General features: G+C 41.2%; 1 protein-coding gene across 2 annotated transcripts in view; it reads right to left on the bottom strand.

Moving 5' to 3' along the window:
• Window positions 1-19,518, bottom strand: part of KIF6 (kinesin family member 6) — a 389,937-nt gene that overhangs the window by 157,381 nt on the left and 213,038 nt on the right. The window lies entirely within an intron of this gene.

Here is a 19,518-nt window from a genome sequence, read left to right on the forward strand (position 1 = left end):
TTTCCCTTTGTACTCACTAGATGATGTTCAACAGAATCAGGAAGCAGAGAAGCATTCAAGCCAGTCTACTGAGTCCCTCCTTAGTAGTTCTAGAAAAGGTGTGATGGGTGGAGGTGTTAAAACTATTGCCCTTGGCACAGTATTGTCTGTAAATTGGTACTATTTATGCCATGCACTTTGTGTAACACCTTGCCACAGATCATCAAGAACTAGGTAAATTGGCTATTTTCCAAACAGAATATTTTTCTTGCTCAAGGGGCTACTTTCAAATTGTACACGATTTCATTTAGTTCAAAATTTTATAGCAATTGTTCTTACCAGCTGCTCTGGCCTATTTCCTAATCTTTCCCAAAACCTGTCACTGGCTTGCAGTAAGATGGAGTTCAACTAGGAGCTCCTCCTGGCTTTCAGAGCCTTCTTTTGGCCTCTTTCTATACACAGTTTGGTGAGGTCTTGGCATCCTTTATCAAAAATTTCCCCATTCCTTTTGTTGCACAACTCTCTACAGGAGGAATATTCTCCATTTCCAAGAACATTAAGAAGTTTCTTGATATTCTTGGAAAAAAGCTCACTGAAGAACCCACTTCCTCTTTAATCCTTTAGGGAATGCAAGTGTGGAAATGTGGATTCTCCCATCCTTACCACTTTCTTTTTTGTCTAATGTTTATTACTGACTTGATATATAGCTTGGAAAGTAAGGTTTATATCTGATGAGTGACTCTGGTAGTCTCTGGTATGTTATCACACACTGAAGAGAACTTAATACTTATCTTTTGAGTATAAAATTTCCCACTCATTTAGTTAGCTAAATCCCAGGAACATTGCTCAGTTTTAGTCACAAGGATGTTTATACATTAAGAAGTAGATACATCCTCTTCCTTAAGAAGATTTTAAAATTAAGGGTTTGTTAAACAACTGACAGAAATTAACACTCAATGCCAAGAAGGAAAATACTGTATTTTAAAGGTTAAATAACCATAGGCATTTTTGGAGCTCTAGAGAAGAGGTAGATACTTCCAATAGTATTTTTATGAAAGAAATATGGAGAATTACATCATTTGAACAAAAGCATATGTTAAATTTAAATAACAAATCAATGCCTCTAGAATTCTGAAATCTTTCTCTAGAAAGAAATCCTAATGTTCAGACATAAAAGAGTGGGGTATTTTATTCATGGAGAGAAAAACTATTGTGATAATTTATTGTTCTTAATTTTTGGTTCTTTTTAATAGGAAAAAAAATCAAGATAAACGAATGGTTAGGTATTCCCACTATTTTAACCAAATAGATAAAATTCATAAGAAATGTCCTTATGACAAGTTTTTTTTTTCATTTTTTACAGACAAAAAAAAAAAGATAAGAAAAAGTGTACAAATGTGGTGAATCCACAGATACTTTTTAAACAGCAGGGTAGCTGTCAGGATCATCTTTAATCAGCTCCCAAACATACTCTTCACATCAGGGGAGTTTCACAGGGGAAGTGGGGATGGGGACATCAGAGGCCTCAGAACTGCCCAATTTATTTAGGGAAAGGAAATACAGGTGGAAAAAATCTGTATCCACAACTCCCACTCCATGTTGGTGGTCACTCCCGAGCTAACTAGTCACCAACAACATTTCCTGCAGATGAGATAGTTGCATTCCCAAAGAGCCACAAAATGGGACAAATTACTGTAATTAAAACCCTGTTTCCACAGAGTCCTTGTTCTGCTAAGGCACTAGTGGAGGGGTAACTGTGGAGGACTCCGTCTGAGCTCTGTGTGCCACGTCATCATACCAAAGTGGAGCTAGAATGGGGCAGACACATGATTTTGGGTTTAGCGATTTGCAGCAGCGAGAGTGCAGCAGCCCATATGTCCGCGTGTCCCTGGAAGAGGAAGCACTTGGTACAAACAAGGCAGCAGGATTGGGCTCAGTGGGAACTTCCTCAGCAGCACCCTGCTCTCCCAGCCCCACCCTAGCTTGAGATATCAGCTCCCTGAGGGTAGGTGAGGCGATTGCCATCTTAATATGTGGTCCCTCTTTCCCCAGGGGCCACCTCTTGCCTTATCCCAGCTTTCCTTATAGTATATTGCAAAGAGCAGTGATTCTCTGGAAGGTTAAAGGTTTTACACAAATAAAAGAGGTGGGGTGGTGCTATAATCAATAAGCCTGAAAAATGATGGATTGAACAAAACAAATAGTTGTATGGGTGGATTAAAAAGATTAATTTCCTTTCGGTCAATCTATGCAGAGTATGACTTTTTAATGGGGAGGATGTAGTATTTTGCATCTCAAACTTTTCTGATCAGAGAATCCCTCTCTCACTGAGTTCCTGCCAGGACTATACTTCATGGAGAGGAGAAAAACAGCTTCCGGATGGGGGAGGGGATGGAGGAGGGAGCCCTTTGTCATGTATAAATGTGAACTGCTCTCTGAAAACTCCGAAAAGTAATGGAGGGGGATACCTTCAGGGGCCTGGGGACCCCAGAATAAGAAAGAAGAGTGAGAGCCAAATGTGAAAGCCATTTCATCTCAAGCTGCTGTGGTCTGGAGAAACTTGAGCTACATCTTCAAAAGTCTCCCTATCCCAATCATTTCTTCAATTCTATCTTTTCCTCAAGCTGCCAGCCTGTTTTTCTTCTTTCCCTTAACATTAAACCTCTAAACTGCCTGCTCTGCTTCTTCGAATCCCACATAATCGGCATCCCATTATATTTTGGCTCCAGTGCCCACTATCTACTGACAGAGATCTACCTAAAGTCCCTCGGATTTCACTGTCACATCACACTTCATTTGGCACATGACCACAGGACGGATGGATGTCAACAGGGGAGGCAGAACCTTCCAATCTAGACTGAGTTTCGAATGGCTCAATTGGCTCCCATAATAGTGACAGTGATAGAATTGCTAACGTTTTTTGACTACTTATTCTGCTCAGCCACTATTTTAGGCACTTCATATTAACACTAAATATTAACATATTGAAGACTCACAGTACCCCTGTGAGGGCATAAGTAACTTCCTTTTTTCCTTGAGTGGCAGAGTCTAGCCCCTACACTGTTATTCTCCCTGCTCATCCTCACTGGAGGGAATAAAGTTTAGAGAAAAGTGACTACCCCCCCAACTCCATCTGCAAGCCTGAGATGGTCGTAGGGTAAGGGTCATCTATTTTTATGAGAAAATCTTGTTTACAGGGAAATCCCCATTACACTCAATGTCTAAAGCCAACAGAAGCCTCTCAACATTTTCACATCAAACCAGGGATGATGAATATAAATTCGTAAACTTATTGTATGACTAAAATGAGGCAAATCCTGGGTGAATATAAGTTTATGCTTCAGGAACTCATCTTTATATTTTCAAGACCCTTCACAAAATTAACAAATTTAGGAATTCCACTTTGATTTATAGCACTTAATCAAGTTACTTAAAACGTCTAACTTTTGTAAAGATTTACAAAACTGTCACCATACTAGATTAATTGCTTGGGTAACAAAAGAAAGATTCCACACTGGTGCTTTACAACTTTATATTTAGGTGCCTTGCCCGCCTTTGCAGGCAGGCTTCAGTGCAGGAGCCGTGTGGCCATGTGCAGCTCCTCTGTGGGGCAGCAGCTGGACTCCACTAAAAGTGGAAAACTGCTCGTTCTACATTGACTCTCTTTTGCAATTTCGGTAAGTTCTTCAGTGACAGGAGCCAGCCTGCCAAAATGTCAGCAACAGGATTTGGTCCAACATAAACACCCAGCATTATGTGGCTAATGCACTGAATTAGAGTTACACTGCTACCCTCTATTCCTGCTCAAAAACGACTTTCCAGATCCAAGAAAAACAGATCTGTCAGCATGAAGATTGGGATAGCTGTCAAATAGAGAAGTCAATGCTGTTTAAGTCCCTTGTCATTAGCCAAGTCTGGGGAAGGCCGTAAGAGTTTCAGGCTTCTGATGCACCCCTCACTTGGGTTCACCAGATCTTATTTTTAACTTCCCAAGATCCTAGGCAGATGGTTTGTGTGGAAAGGAAGAAATTGATGATTCCATATGTTTACCAATCAATCAACTGTAGCACAAAGCCCAGTGTTCAGGGGTCCTAACCATCAGTCTAAGGCAGGCTCAGAACCCAAACCTGGTCCATACATTACAACGTGAGAAATTTCATCCACAGTGACAGATTCCATGAGGTTCGATGGGGCCAGACCTCTAGGGACAATACTGAAGTTGCTTTTGACAACTCTTCACTCTCCTATCATCCCTCCCCCCATCACGAAGTACTCAAGCTTCCTAAGTTTTCTATAATGTTCTGACAGATTCCATCTCCTTGTCCTCTTTACCTTGCAGTCCATCCCCTGTTCTGTTCCACTTCATGTTTCTGTAAGTGAACATCTAACAAACAGATTATAAACTATTGGTAACTAGAGAGCCAACTTAATTATTTTGGAAACTTATTCTTAGTTGTTCATCTTTAAAGAAATGTTCTGTCCTATAAACTAGGAATCTAGGATGTCTTAGAGAAAGGAGAATTCCATAATTCCCAAACTTTAGGGTGCATCAAAATCATACAAAGAACTTGTAAAAATGCAGTTTGCCTGTAGTGGGGCCCATGTTCACTAATTGTCTGCATGCAGCTTGGGATTTGGCACTTTGAGAAACATGATCCTATACAGAGACCAAAATTTTTCCTCCTTCCCAATTCCTGGATCCTGCACAATCTACATTAAAAAAATAATAACTCTTCCAATGATTCAGATGCAGCTGAGCTACAGAACTCATGATGAAAAGACCAGTCTACGTAGTTCCCTTATCTCCCTCTAGAATATCTCCCTAATCAGCTGTTGATAATTTTAAAGCTCAATTTTAAAGAAACAGAAATCCTTCTCCCCTAGGTGACAGAGAGTTGCAGGTGAGGAGAGCTGGTCATTTAGAAGGTGAAGAAAGAACAGCACAATGAATGTTAGAGCAATTGTAGCTATAACAGAAAAAAGAAGGGTGGATGGCTACAAATTCTGACTGCTTCACAATTTCTTCCAGGGCAAACTTTTTTTGTGAAGGGCAGGATAGTAGATTTTTTTTCCTTTGTGGGCCATATGGTCAGTGTTGCATCTACTCCCTCTATTGTTGTAGTGTGAAAGCAGCTATAGACAATATATAAACAAGTAAGTATGACTGTGTTCCAATAAAACTTTATGTATAAAAATGGGGGCTGGCCCACAGGGTGTGGGCCACAGTTTGTTGATGCCTGTTGTAGAGTCAATATAATAAATATTTTTAAATAAAATTATAGAGGAAGAGGAGATGATAACTTTTTAGGTTCTAACAGCATTTTAAAAATTGTTATAAAAAACAGCTAGTAAGGGAAAATTTGACTAGCATACTTACTGAAAGTGAACCCCCCTTTGTAGGTAAATGAGAGTGGCATATTAAAGCCACCTGGCCTTTCCTGTGGGCACACAGAAGGGGAAATAAATAGAAAACGGGAAAAATATGTTAATTTAAAAATAAACAGTTGATAAATGCTTTGGAAAGAATGAATAATAACCTGTAACTACAGGGTGTGATATGGAGATGCTGTGGAAAGAGCAAAGAATCTGTAGCCAAAAGACCTTTACTCATTATTCAAGTAAGTCCTAGGCACAACCTGTGGGCTGAGCACTGTGCTGGGCAGTGGGAAAACTGAGACCTGGCCCTTAGAGGGGTTAGAGTCCCATAGGGTACAGGCACCTAGCCAGGTGGTTAAAACTGCATGTATAAGGGTAGTAGAGAGCCAGGGCAGGATGACTTGTCATAGCCTGGAGGTGCAAGAGGGCTTCCTGGAGGTGGTGGCACAGGCAGTGTCTTAAAGAATGAAGAGCAGTTGGCCAGATTTTTTTTTTTTAAAGAAAGGGGAGGGAGAAAAGGTATTATAAGAAGAGGCAAAAGCATGAGCCAAAAATATGAAGATAAGAAAGAGCAAAATAGCCCAAGCCTGGGGAGGGGAGAAGCCTTGGGCCAATGGGGCTGTGTATCCCACTGTAGGAGTATGGCATATCTGATTTACTTCCAAGTAGGACATAGTACCCCAGTATACCCAGTTGGTTTCCTTAACCCCTGCATACAACTCTGTAAGTAGTTCCTTCCTTAAAAAACCTCTTCAAAAATCCCAGCTGAGCATGCTACCTGTCTTCTGTTTTCCTGCTAGGACCAAAATGTTTGGCTTGAGAATATGGGTAAGCACATCCTCCCTTCCCCCTTGAGCTATCAGTAAGAAAGTCACAGGTCACCAGTAACTTACCAAATAAATCCCCACGTCTGTCCTCTTCAACCTCCCTCATATACCTTCAAGGTAGGTGGTGATGAGCTGAAGATAGCAAAATTGGTTTCAGCTTTTCCTGAAAGAGCTTATGATTTAGTTGGTGAGCTAGATATATAAGCTCCCTATCACAAGAAAGGATAAAGTAACTGCTCAACAGAGGAAGGTATAAGCAATGTACTGTGGTCCCTGGGAAAGAAGGTGGGGAGTTGTAGCTGGTGAGGTCCTGACCCCACCCAGGGAGTGGTGGAGATGATGTGTAGAGGTGTGTTTGAAGTGGAGCATGACATCTGGAGTGGCCATCATCAGGGAAAGACAGAGTAGGATGCACACAGATGGGGCTAGAAAAAGAGCTTGGCGCTGTGCTGTACTTGAAGTATAAACGTTAATGTGTCAGGGATGGGAAGGCATAGAAGGTTAACTGAATGGGTGGGGGATATCCAGGCAGTGCCAATGGCATGAAAAGTGATTGGAGAAGTTAAGAATGGACACAAAGAAACCAGTTGCAAGAATACAAGCGAGAAATTATTAAACGGAAAGACAGGTACACTTCACATCGGGAAAAGAAAGTCCCCAGAGTCCAGAGGGAGAACTGGCAAGAATAAATAAGCAATTCAGCTGTGGGAGACTAGGGGAAGGAATCTGAAATTAGGTGAAACTTTCCCACTTAGACAACTTCAGATATCACTCATTGAGGTAGAAAATATAGGAGGAAGAGCTAGGGAAATATAATGCGTGAAATTGGAGGCACATTTTATTAAAGGTGCTAATTGAGGCACCCTGGGGGTTTTGCTACTTACTAATGTTACAATCTGAGGCAAGTTGCTTAACCTTTCTCCTCCTCGGTTCTCTCATCTACAAAATGAGGACAACAATGTTACTACTTCATAGGGTTCTATGAAGATTAAATGGTAATGTAAGTAAAGATTTAGCACTGAGCCTGGCACAAAGTACTTGACACATGCCATCGTTGTTATCATAGGGTCATCTCTATAGAAATGGGAGTTTGGAGTTCAAGAGAGAAGCAGAGAGCCAGAAGTAGAGAGGTGGAAGCTCTCTGAGAAGCAGAGAGGTGGAAGCTCTCTTAGAAGCAGAGAGGTGGAAGCCCTCAGAGAAGGTAGGCAGGTTCTGAGAAGGACAGAAATCCTTTGGGGAGAGAGAGGAGTGGCATATAAGAAATGTAGCAAGATGGCCAATTAGAAGCAGCTGCAGTTTGCGGAACTCATGGAGAGGAATGGAAGGGGCGAGTGGATACAGCATCTTCAACTGAAATATCCAGGTTGTTGCATTGGGACTGATCAGGGAAACAACTAGACCCATGAAGAATGAAGAAAAGGGTGACGGCTTACTCGGGAGCAACACAGAGCCAAGGGAACTCCCACCCCTAGCCAAAGGAAGCAACTTCACCAGTGATACCTCCAGGTATGGGAAGAACTGAGGCAACCAGGGTCTAGAGCAGACTCCCAGCAAACCACAGCAGACCTATGAAGAATAGTCAGGCTGTTAAAAGAAAAACAAACAAACAAACAGAAAATAACAACAAATCACAAAAACCCTATCCAAAGGTCAGCAACCTCAAAGACTGAAGGTAGATAAGCCCACAAAGATAAGAAAGAATCAACACAAAAATGCTAAAAACTCAAAAAGCCACAGTGCCCCTTTTCCTCCAATGACCACAACATCTCTCCAGCAAGGGCTCAGAACTGGGCTGAGGCTGAGATGGCTGAAATGACAGAAGTAGGCTTCAGAATGTGGATAATAATGAACTTTACTGAGTTAAAGAAGCATGTTGTAGTCCAATGCAAAGACACTAAGAATCATGACAAAATAATACAGGAGCTGACAGCCAAAATAGCCAATTTAGAGAGAGGAGCATAACCGACCTGTAAGAGCTGAAAAACATATTACAAGAACTTCATAATGCAATCACAAGTATTAATAGCAGAGTAGATCAAGTGTAGGAAAGAATCTCAGAGCTGGAAGACTAGCTTCTGGATTAAGACAGGCAGACAAGAATGGAGAAAAAAAGAATTAAAAGGAATGAATAAAATCTCCAAGAAATATGGGATTATGTGAAGTGACTGAATATCTGTGCCTGATTGATGTACCTAAAAGAGACAGGGAGAATGGAACCAAGTTGGAAAACACACTTCAGGAAATCATCCAGGAGAACTTCCCCAACCTAGCAAGATGGGCCAACATTCAAATTCAGGAAATGAAGACAACCCCAGTAAGATACTCCATGAGAAGATCAACCCCAAGACACAAACTTCAGATTCTCCAAGGTTGAAATGAAAAAAAAAAAAAAATGTTAAGGGCAGCCAGATAGAAAGGCCAGGTCACCTACAAAGGGAAGCCCATCAGACTAACAGTGGATCTCTCAGTGGAAACCCTACAAGCCGGAAGAGATTGTGGGCCAATACTCAACATTGTTAGAGAAAAGAATTTCCAAACCAGAATTTCATATTGACCAAACTAAGCTTCATAAGTGAAGAGAAATAAGATCCTTTTTAGACAAGCAAATGCTGAGGGAATTTGGTACCACAAGACCTGCATTGCAAGAGCTCCTGAAGGAAGCACTAAATATGGAAAGGAAAAACCATTACCAGCCACTAAAAAACACACACACACACTGAAGTACACAGACCAGTGACACTATGAAGCAATCACATAAACAAGTCTGCGAAATAAACAGCTAGCATCATGATGACAGGATCAAATCCACACATAACAATACTAACCTTAAGTGCAAATGGACTAAATGCCCCAATTAAAAGACATGGAATGGCAAGCAGGATAAAAAACCTAGACCCATTGTTATGCTGTCTTCAAGAGACCTGCCTCACATGCAAAGACACATGCAGGCTCAAAATAAAGGGATGGAGGAAAATTTACCAAGCAAATGGAAAACAGAAAAAAAGCAGGGTTGCAATCATTGTTTCTTACAAGACAGACTTTAAACCAACAAAGATCAAAAGAGACAAAGAAGGGCATTACGTAATGGTTAAAGGTTAAATTCAACAAGAAGATCCAACTATACTAAATATATATGCACTCAATACAGGAGCACCTAAATTCATAAAGCAAGTTCTTAGAGACCTACCAAGAGACTTGGGCTTCACACAATAGTAGGGGGAGACTGTAACACCCCACTGACAATATTAGATCATTGAGACAGAAAATTAACAAAGATATTCAGGACCTCAACTCAGCTCTGGATCTAGTGGACCTGATAGATATCTACAGAACTCTCCTCCCCAAAACAACAGAATATACATTCTTCTAATTGCCACACAGCACTTACTCTAAAATTGATCACATAATTAGAAGTAAAACACTCCTCAGCAAATGCAACAAAACTGAAATAATAACAACCCATCTCTCAGACCACAGCACAATCAAATTAGAACTCAAGATTAAGAAATTTACTCCAAATCACACAACTACATGGAAATTGAACAACCTGCTCCTGAATAACTCTTGGGTAAATAATGAAATTAAGGCAGAGATCAAGAAGTTCTTTGAAACTAATGAGAACAAAGATACAACATACCACAATCTCTAGGATGCAGCTAAAGCTGTGTTAAGAGAGAAATTTGTAGCACTAAATGCCGACATCAAAAAGCTAGAAAGATCTCAAGTTAACAACCTGAGATCACAACTAAGAGCAAACAAACCTCAAAGTTATCAGAAGATAAGAAATAACCAATATCAGAGCTGAACTGAAGGAGACAGAAACACGAAAACCCCTTCAAAAAAAATCAACAAATCCAGGAGCTGGTTTTTTGAAAAAATTAATAAAAATAGACAACTAAGCTAGAATAATAAAGAAGAAAAGAGAGAAGATTCAAATAAACATAATCAGAAATGATAAGGGGGATATCACCACTGACCCCACAGAAATATAAACAACCATCAGAGAATATAATGAACACATCTATGGACATAAACTGGAAAATCCAGAAGAATTGGATAAATTCCTGAATACATACACCCTCTTAAGACTGAACCAGGAAGATAATGAATCCCTGATTAGACCAATAACAAGTTCTGCAACAGAGGCAGTAATAGCCTGCCAACCAACCAGAAAAAAAAAGAAAAAAAAAAGAAAAAAGAAAAAGCCCAGGACCAGAAAGATTCATAACTGAATTCTCCTAGAGGTACAAAGAAGAGCAGGTGCCATTCCCACTGAAACTATTCCAAAAAGTTGAAAAGGAGGGACTCCTTCCTAACTCATTTTATGAGGCCAGCATCATCCTGATGCCAAAACCTGGCAGAGATACAACAAAAAAAGAAAACTTCAGGCCAATATCCTTGATGAACATTAATGAAAAAATCCTCAACAAAATAATGGCAAACTGAATCTGGCAGCACATCAAAAACCTTATCCACCATGATCAAGTAGGCTTCATCCCCAGGATGCAAGGCTGATTCAACAAACACAAATCAATAAATGTGATTCATCAAATAAACAGAACTAAAGACAAAAATCATACGATTATCTCAATCGATGCAGAAAAAACATTCAATAAAATTCAATATCCCTTTATGTTAAAAACTCTCAATAAACTATGTATTGAACCTCAAAATAATAAGAGCCATATATGACAGACCCACAGACAATATCATGCTGAATTGGCAAAAGCTGGAAGCATTCCCCTTGAAAACTGGCACAAGAGAAGGATGTCCTCTGTCACCACTCCTATTCAACATAGTATTGGAAATCCTGGCCAGGGCAATCAGGCAAGATAAATAAGTAAAGGATATTCAAATAGGAAGAGAAGAAGTCAAACTATCTTTCTTTGCAGATGACATGATCCTATATCTGGAAAACCCTATCATCTTAGCCTAAAAGCTTCTTAAGCTGGTAAGCAACTTCAGCAAAGTCTCAGGATAGAAAATCAACGTACAAAAATCGCTAGTATTCCTATATACCAACAACAGGCAAGCTGAGAGCCAAATCATAAATGAACTTCTATTCACAATTGCCACAAAAAGGATAAAATACCTAGAAATACAGCTTAAAGGGAAGTGAAGGACCTCTTTGAGGAGAAGTACAAACCACTGATCAAAGAAATCAGTCATGATACAAACAAATGGAAAAACATTCCATGCTCACAGATAGGAATAATCAATATTGTGAAAATGGCCATACTGCCCAAAGCAATTTATAGATTCAATGGTATTCCCATTAAACTACCATTTACATTTTTCACAGAATTAGAAAACACTATTTTAAAATTCATATGGAACCAAAACAGAGCCTGAATAGCCAAGACAATCCTAAGCAAAAAGAACAAAGCTGGAGGCATCATGCTGCCAGACTTCAAACTACACTACAAGGCTACAGTAACCAAAACAGCATGATACTGGTACAAGAACAGACACATAGACCAATGAAACAGAATAGAGAACCCAGAAATAAGACTGCATACCTATAACCATCTGATCTTCAATAAATCTGACAAAAACAAGGAATGGCAAAAGGAATCCCTACTTAATAAATGGTGTTGGAATCACTGGCTAGCCATGTGCAGAAAATTGAAACTGGACCCACTCCTTACACCACATACAAAAATCACCTCAAGATGGATTAAAGACTTAGATGTAAAACCCCAGAACTATAAAAACCCTATAAGAAAACCTAGGCAATACCATTCAGGACATAGGCATTGGTAAAGATTTCATGATGAACACTCCTAAAGCAATTGCAACAAAAGCAAAAATTGACAAATGGGGTCTAATTAAACTAAACAGCTTCTGCACAGCAAAAGAAACTATCATCAGAGTAAACAGACAACCTACAGAATGGGAAAGAATTTTTGCAATCTATCCATCTGACAAAGGTCTAATATTCAGCATCTACAAGGAACTTAAACAAATTTAGAAGAAAACAACCAAACAACCCCATTAAACAGTGGGCAAAGGACATGAACAGACACTTCTCAAAAGAAGACATACATGAGGCCAACAAACATATGAAAAAAAGCTTAACATCAATGATTATTAGAGAAATGCAGATCAAAACCACAAGGAGACACCATCTTACACCAGTCAGAATGGCTGTTATCAAAAAGCCAAAAAACAACAGATGCTGGCAAGGTTGTGGACAAAGAGGAATGCTTTTACACTGTTGGTGGGAGTGTAAATTAGTTCACCCATTGTGGAAGACAGTGTAGCAATTCCTCAAAGACCTAGAGGTAGAAATACCATTTGATCCAGCAATCCCATTACTGGGTATATACCCAAAGTAATATAAGTCATTATATTGTAAAGATACATGCATGCATATGTTCACTGCAGCACTATTCACAATAGCAAAGACATGGAATCAACTTAATGCTCACCAATGATAGACTGGATAAAGAAAATATGGCACATATACACCATGGAATACTATGCAGCCATAAAAAGGAATGAGGTCATATCCTTTGCAGGGACATGGATGGAGCTGTAAGCCATTATCCTCAGCAAACTAACACAGGAACAGAAAATCAAATACCTCATGTTCTGACTTACACTTTCAAGTGGGAGCTGAACAATGAGGACACATGGACACAGGGAGGGGAACAACACACACTGGGGCCTGTTGGGGGTTGGGCACGAGGGGAGGGAGAGCATCATGACAAATTGCTAATGCATGCAGGGCCTAAAACCTAGGTGACAGATTGATAGCTGCAGGAAATCACCATGGCACACTTATGTAATAAACCTGCATATCCTGCACATGTATCCCTGAACTTTAAATAAAAGTTGGAAAGTAAAAAAAAACCAAATGTATATTTGGTCTCTGCCCCTGGTTCCTGACACAGAGCTCCTAAAACCCTCGGAATTTCCTGAGTGATAAGGATGCTAGGAACATCTTTTGTTCTAATATTTTATTTTTGACCCCAGTTCCTGATACAGAGCTCCTAAATCCCTTGGAATTTCCTGGGTGACAGGTGTATCTTTCATTCTAATGAGGTGACTCTTGGTGGGCTTCTGGATCACTTCAGGATAGGAACTGGCCACCAGAAAGAGCAGGCCATGATTAGAGGGTTGAAACTTTCAGACCACTACCCTCATCTTCACAGGAAGGGGAGAAGGGCTTAGAGATTGAGTTAAGAGCTTCTGGGCTGGTGAATATATCAAGGTGCTGGGAGGGCAGTGTGCAGAGGGAGGGCCTGGAAACTCCAGGCCATCCCCATGCCTTGCCCTGTGCCTCTCTTCCACTTGGCTATTCCTGAATTGTATCTTTATAATAAACCATTAAATGTAAGTGAAATAACTTCTTGAGTTCTGTGAGCCATTCTAACAAATTATTGAACCTGAGGAAAGGTTCATGGGAATTTGTGATTTATAGAAGGTTAATTAATCAAGTCACAAGTACAAGTGGCAACCTGGGACTTGTGACTGGCATCAGAAGTGGTGGCAGTGTTGTGGGACTGAGCCCTTTAACTTGTGAGATCTGATGATTACTCCAGGTAGACAGTGTCAGAATTGAATTAAATGTAGGATGCTCAGATGGTGCCCAGAGAATTGGAGAATTGCTAGGAATGGAAAAATCCCACATATTTGGGGGTTAGAAGTGTTGTATGAGTACAGAAAAACAGTTTTTTTCTTTTAGGATAGAAGGAGATGACAAAATATTTGGGAGCCAAGGATTTGTGGAGCTGTTGCAGGCAGATGCAGAAGGTCCTGACTTTCCTAATAGGCCTAATCTGGTAATTTTTTTTGGAGGCCCTTGGTGGGCTGTTCCTCCATCACATGGGACATATGCAACCTGGGGGAGGGCGGTATACGTTTTTTCCCCACAAGGCCATAACCTACCATATAACTGCTTGATTCTGTCACAGGAAGCTTATCTCCTTTCCTTTCCTTTCCTTTCCCCTTCCTTCCATCCTTCCTTCCTTCCTTCCTTCCTTCCTTCCTTCCTTCCTTCCTCCCTCCCTCCCTCCCTACCTCCCTTCCTTCCCTCCTTCCTTCCTTCCATCACACTGGGTGTATGTAACCTGGGGGATGCCTATATATAATATTATTTCCCTAAAAGGCCATCTCCTACCACTTGACCACTTGATTCTGTCACAGGAAACTCTTCTTTCTTTTTCTTTCTTTCTATTCTCTTTCTTTCTTTCCTTTCTCTCTCTCTCTCCTCCTTCCTTCCTTTCCCTCTTTCTTTCTTTTCTCCTACTTACCTCCCCCCACCCCTTCCCCTTCCTCCTCCTCCTCCTCTTCCTCCCTCACAACCCCATATCCCTCTCCCTTCCCCTCCCTCTTCTCTTTTTTCTTTCTTCTTCTGTCCTCTTCCTCTGCTTTTCTTTTTTTTGTTGTTGTTGTGCAGCTAGGTATCATGAAAACCCTCATAGTTCTAATAAACATTGGAGCAAAGTTCACAAAGTGTGGTCCATGTGTTAGCAATGCATGGTCCCAGGTATCACCCACAAAAATTCTAACAGGGGAGTTCTACGTGCATTAAAATTTGATAATCAGGGTCGCTTCCAAGATGGCTGAATAGAAACAGCTCTGGTCTACAGCTCCCAGTGAGACTGACACAGAACACAGGTGATTTCTGCATTTCCAACTGAGGTAAATTGTTCATGTCATTGGGACTGGTTGGACAGTGGGTGCAGCCCATGGAGGGTGAGCCGAAGCAGGGCAGGGCGTCACCCACCTGGGAAGTGCAAGGGGTCAGGGGATCTCCCTTTCCTAGCCAAGGAAAGTTGTGAGTGACTGTATTTGGAGGAATGGTACACTTCTGCCCAAATACTGTACTTTTCCCACAGTCTTTGCAACTGGCAGACCCAGAGATTCCCTCCCGTGCCTGGCTCGGTGGGTCCCATGCCCACAGAACCTTTCTCGCTGCTAGTGTAGCAGTATGAGATCAACCTGAGACACTGGAGCTTGGTGGGGGGAGGGGCTTCCGCCATTGATGAGGCTTGAGTAGGCAGTTCTATGGTCACAGTGCAAACAAAGCGGCAGGGAAGCTCAAACTGGGTGGAGCCCACCGCAGCTCAGCAAGGCCTCTATAGATTCCACTTCTGGGGGCAGGGCACATCTGAACAAAAGGCAGCAGACAGCTTCTGCAGACTTAAATGTCCCTGCCTGCCAGCACTGAAGAGAGCAGTGGCTTTCCCAGCATGGCATTCGAGCTCTGATAACAAACAGACTGCCTCCTCAAGTGGGTCCCTGATCCCTGTGTAGCCTGACTGGGAGACACCTCCCAGTAGGGGCCGACAGACACCTCATACAGGTGGGTGCTCCTCTGGGATGAAGCTTCCAGAGGAAGGATCAGGCAGCAATATTTGCTGTTCTGTAGCCTCCGCTGATGATACCCAGGCAATCAGGGTCTGGAGTGGACCTCCAGCAAACTCCAACAGACCTTCAGCTGAGGGGGTCTGTTAGAAGGAAGACTAACAAACAGAAAGGAATAACATCAACATCAACAAAAAGGACATCCACCCCAAAACCCCATCCGTAGGTCACCAACATCAAAGACCAAAGGTAGATAAAACCACAAAGATGGGGAGAAACCAGAGCAGAAAGGCTGAAAATTCCAAAAACCAGAACATGTCTTCTCCTCCAAAGGAACACAACTCCTCTCCAGCAAGGGAACAAAACTGGATGGAGAATGAATTTGATGAGTTGAGAGAAGTAGGCTTCAGAAGGTTGGTATTAATAAACTTCTCTGAGCTAAGAAGCATGTTCTAATCCATTGCAAGGAAGCTAAAAACCTTGAAAAAAGGTTAGACAAATGGCTAACTAGAATAGCCAGTGTAGAGAAGAGCTTAAATGACCTGATGGAGCTGAAAACCACAGTATGAGAACTTTGTGAAGAATACACAAGCTTCAATAGCTGATTCGATCAAGTGGAAGAAAGGATATCAGTGATTGAAGATCAAATTAATGAAATAAAGCATGAAGACAAGAATAGAGAAAAAAGAGTGAAAAGAAAGGAATGAAGCCTCCAAGAAATATGGGACTATGTGAAAAGACCACATCTACATTTGATTGGTGTACCTGAAAGTGATGGGGAGAATGGAACCAAGTTAGAAAACACTCTTCAGGATATTATCCAGGAGAACTTCCCCAACCTAGCAAGGCAGGCCAACATTCAAATTCAGAAAATACAGAGAACACCACAAAGATACTCCTTGAGAAGAGCAACCCCAAGACATATGATTGTCAGATTCACCAAGGCTGAAATGAAGGAGAAAATGTTAAGGACAGCCAGAGAGAAAGGTCGGGTTACCCACAAAGGGAAGCCCATCAGACTAACAGCAGATCTCTTGGCAGAAACCCTACAAGCCAGAAGAGAGTGGGGGCCAATATTCAACATTCTTTTCTTTTCTTTTTTTTTTTTTTTTTGAGATGGAGTCTTGCACTGTCACCCAGGCTGGAGTGCAGCAGCACGATCTTGGCTCACTGCAAGCTCCGCCTTCTGGGTTCATGCCATTCTCCTGCTTCAGCCTCCCGAGTAGCTGGGTCTACAGGCACCTGCCACCACGCCTGGCTCATTTTTTGTATTTTTAGTAGAGATGGCATTTCACCGTGGTAGCCAGGATGGGCTAGATCTCCTGACCTCATGATCCATCTGCCTCAGCCTCCCAAAGTGCTGGGATTACAGACGTGAGCCACCACGTCCGGCTCAACATTCTTAAAGCAAAGAATTTTCAACCCAGAATTTCATATCCAGCCAAACTAAGCTTCACAGGTGAAGGAGAAATAAAATCCTTTACAGACAAGCAAATGCTAAGAGATTTTGTCACCACCAAGCCTTCCTTACCAGAGCTCCTGAAGGAATCACTAAACATGGAAAGGAACAACTGGTACCAGCAACTGCAAAAACATGCCAGATTTAAAGATCATCGACACTATGAAGAAACTGCATCAATTAATAGGCAAAATAACCAGCTAGCATCATAATGGCAGGATCAAATTCACATATAATAATATTAACCTTAAATGTAAATGGGCTAAATGCCCCAATTAACAGACACAGACTGGCAAATTGGATAAAGAGTCAAGACCCATTGGTGTGCTGTATTCAGGAGATCCATCTCATGTGCAAAGACACACATAGGCTCAAAATAAAGCGATGGAAGAAGACCTACCAAGCAAATGGGAAGCAAAAAAAAAAAAAAAAAAAAAGCAAGGGTTGCAATCCTGGTCTCTGGTAAAACAGACTTTAAACCAACAAAGATCAAAAGAGACAAAGAAGGCCATTACGTAATGATAAAGGGATCAATTCAACAAGAAGAGCTAACTATCCTAAATATATATGCACCCAATACAGGAGCACCCAGATTCATAAAGCAAGTTCTTAGAGAACTACAAAGAGACTTAGACTACCACACAATAATAATGGGAGACTTTAACACCCCACTGTCAATATTAGACAGATCAATGAGACAGAAAATTAACAAGGATATCCAGGACTTGACGTCAGCTCTGGACCAAGGTAATATCCAGAATCTACAAAGAACTTAAACAAATTTACAAGAAAAAAACAACCTCGTCAAAAAGCGGACAAAGGATATGAACAGACACTTCTCCAAAGAAGACATTTATGCAGCCAACAGACATATGTAAAAATGCTCGTCATTACTGGTCATCAAAGAAATGCAAATCAAAACCACAATGAGATACCATCTCACGCCAGTTAGAATGGTGACCATTAAAAAGTCAAGAAACAACAGGTGCTGGAGAGGATGTGGAGAAACAGGAAAACTTTTACATTGTTGGTGGGAGTTCAAATTAGTTCAACCATTGTGGAAGACAGTGTGGTGATTCCTCAAGGATCTAGAACTAGAAATACCATTTGACCCAGCAATCCCATTACTGGGTATATACCCAAAGGATTATAAATCATGCTACTATAAAGACACATGCACATGTATATTTATTGTGGCACTATTTATAATAGCAAAGACTTGGAACCAACCGTCCATCAATGATAGACTGGATTAAGAAAATGTGGCACATATACACCATGGAATACTATGCAGCCATAAAACAGGATGAGTTCATGTCCTTTGAAGGAACATGGATGAAGCTGGAAACTATCATTCTCAGCAAAATATCACACAAGGACAGAAAACCAAACACTGCATGTTCTCACTCATAAGTGGGAGTTGAACAATGAAAACACATGGACACAGGGAGGGGAACATCCCACACCCAGGCCTGTTGGGGGGTAGGGGACTAGGGGAGAGATAGCATTAGGAGAAATATCTAATGTAAATCATGAATTGATGGGTGCAGCACACGAACATGGCACATGTATACCTATGCAACAAACCTGCACGTTGTGCACATGTACCCTAGAACTTAAAGTATGATTTAAAAATTTTTAAAAATTTGATAACCGATGGACTACAGGGAATGGTTCCAGAGGCTGCTGGTATAAAGAATCAGAAATAAAAGAACCTTTGCCTCTGCCAAGAGACTGAAGGGTAGTGGTGATGTTTTGAAACAATATTTTTTTAAACTATATTATTTTCTTTTGTCCTGTGATTATTTTTTGTTATCTAATATAAGAATTTGTGCATGTTTTAATTGCTGTCCTTTGGACATCTTCTGGAGATGCTGGTGGCCCCTAAAGAAGGGAGGTATTTCCAGGTTTTCTGAAAGTTGTCAGTTAACTCTCTTCTCCAGTCCTGTAAGATCTGGAGTCTCCAAGGCCTCCCACCTGCAGCCCATACCTGTCTTGACCATGGTAGGCTGCACATCATAGCCTTGGCTGCTTAGGTCTGAGGCTAGTCTTGCTCCTCCCAAGTCAGGGTTCTTAAATTCCCAGCAGTGAGCCTAGGCTTGTGTGTCTCTCTGTCACAGTCTTTCCCTTACTCCCTCTATGCTGGCACAGGTTATGTATGAGAGTTTTCCCCCAGTTTCTTTGCTAATTGCTTTCATTTCCCATCAGAATACAGGCCCACCCTAAGCTTCAGTCACCTTGGCTGCGTCCCTGACATCTATCCTGGCTCCTGCAGATCCTTTCAACCAGAGGCCTAGGTTCTCTTTCTTGCACCTCCAGCCACAGACTATGGTCTTATTGCAAATTGACTGATTATGAGGATCTATACGAATTCAAATGCTCCCTTTCTGACTTTGAGTTTTGCTTGCCTTCTGGAAAGAAATCCACTAAAACTTGGTACCATGAGCCAGGCACGTCTATATGTGTGTTACCCCTGCCTCCAATTAGCTCCTCAATAACCCAAAGAGGAAAGTACCATCTTCAGTTTTTATGTGAATAAGGGAAGTAGGGCTCAGAGATGTT

Source organism: Pan paniscus, chromosome 5 (genome assembly GCF_029289425.2).
Source record: "Pan paniscus chromosome 5, NHGRI_mPanPan1-v2.0_pri, whole genome shotgun sequence".
Taxonomy (NCBI): Eukaryota; Metazoa; Chordata; class Mammalia; order Primates; family Hominidae; genus Pan; species Pan paniscus.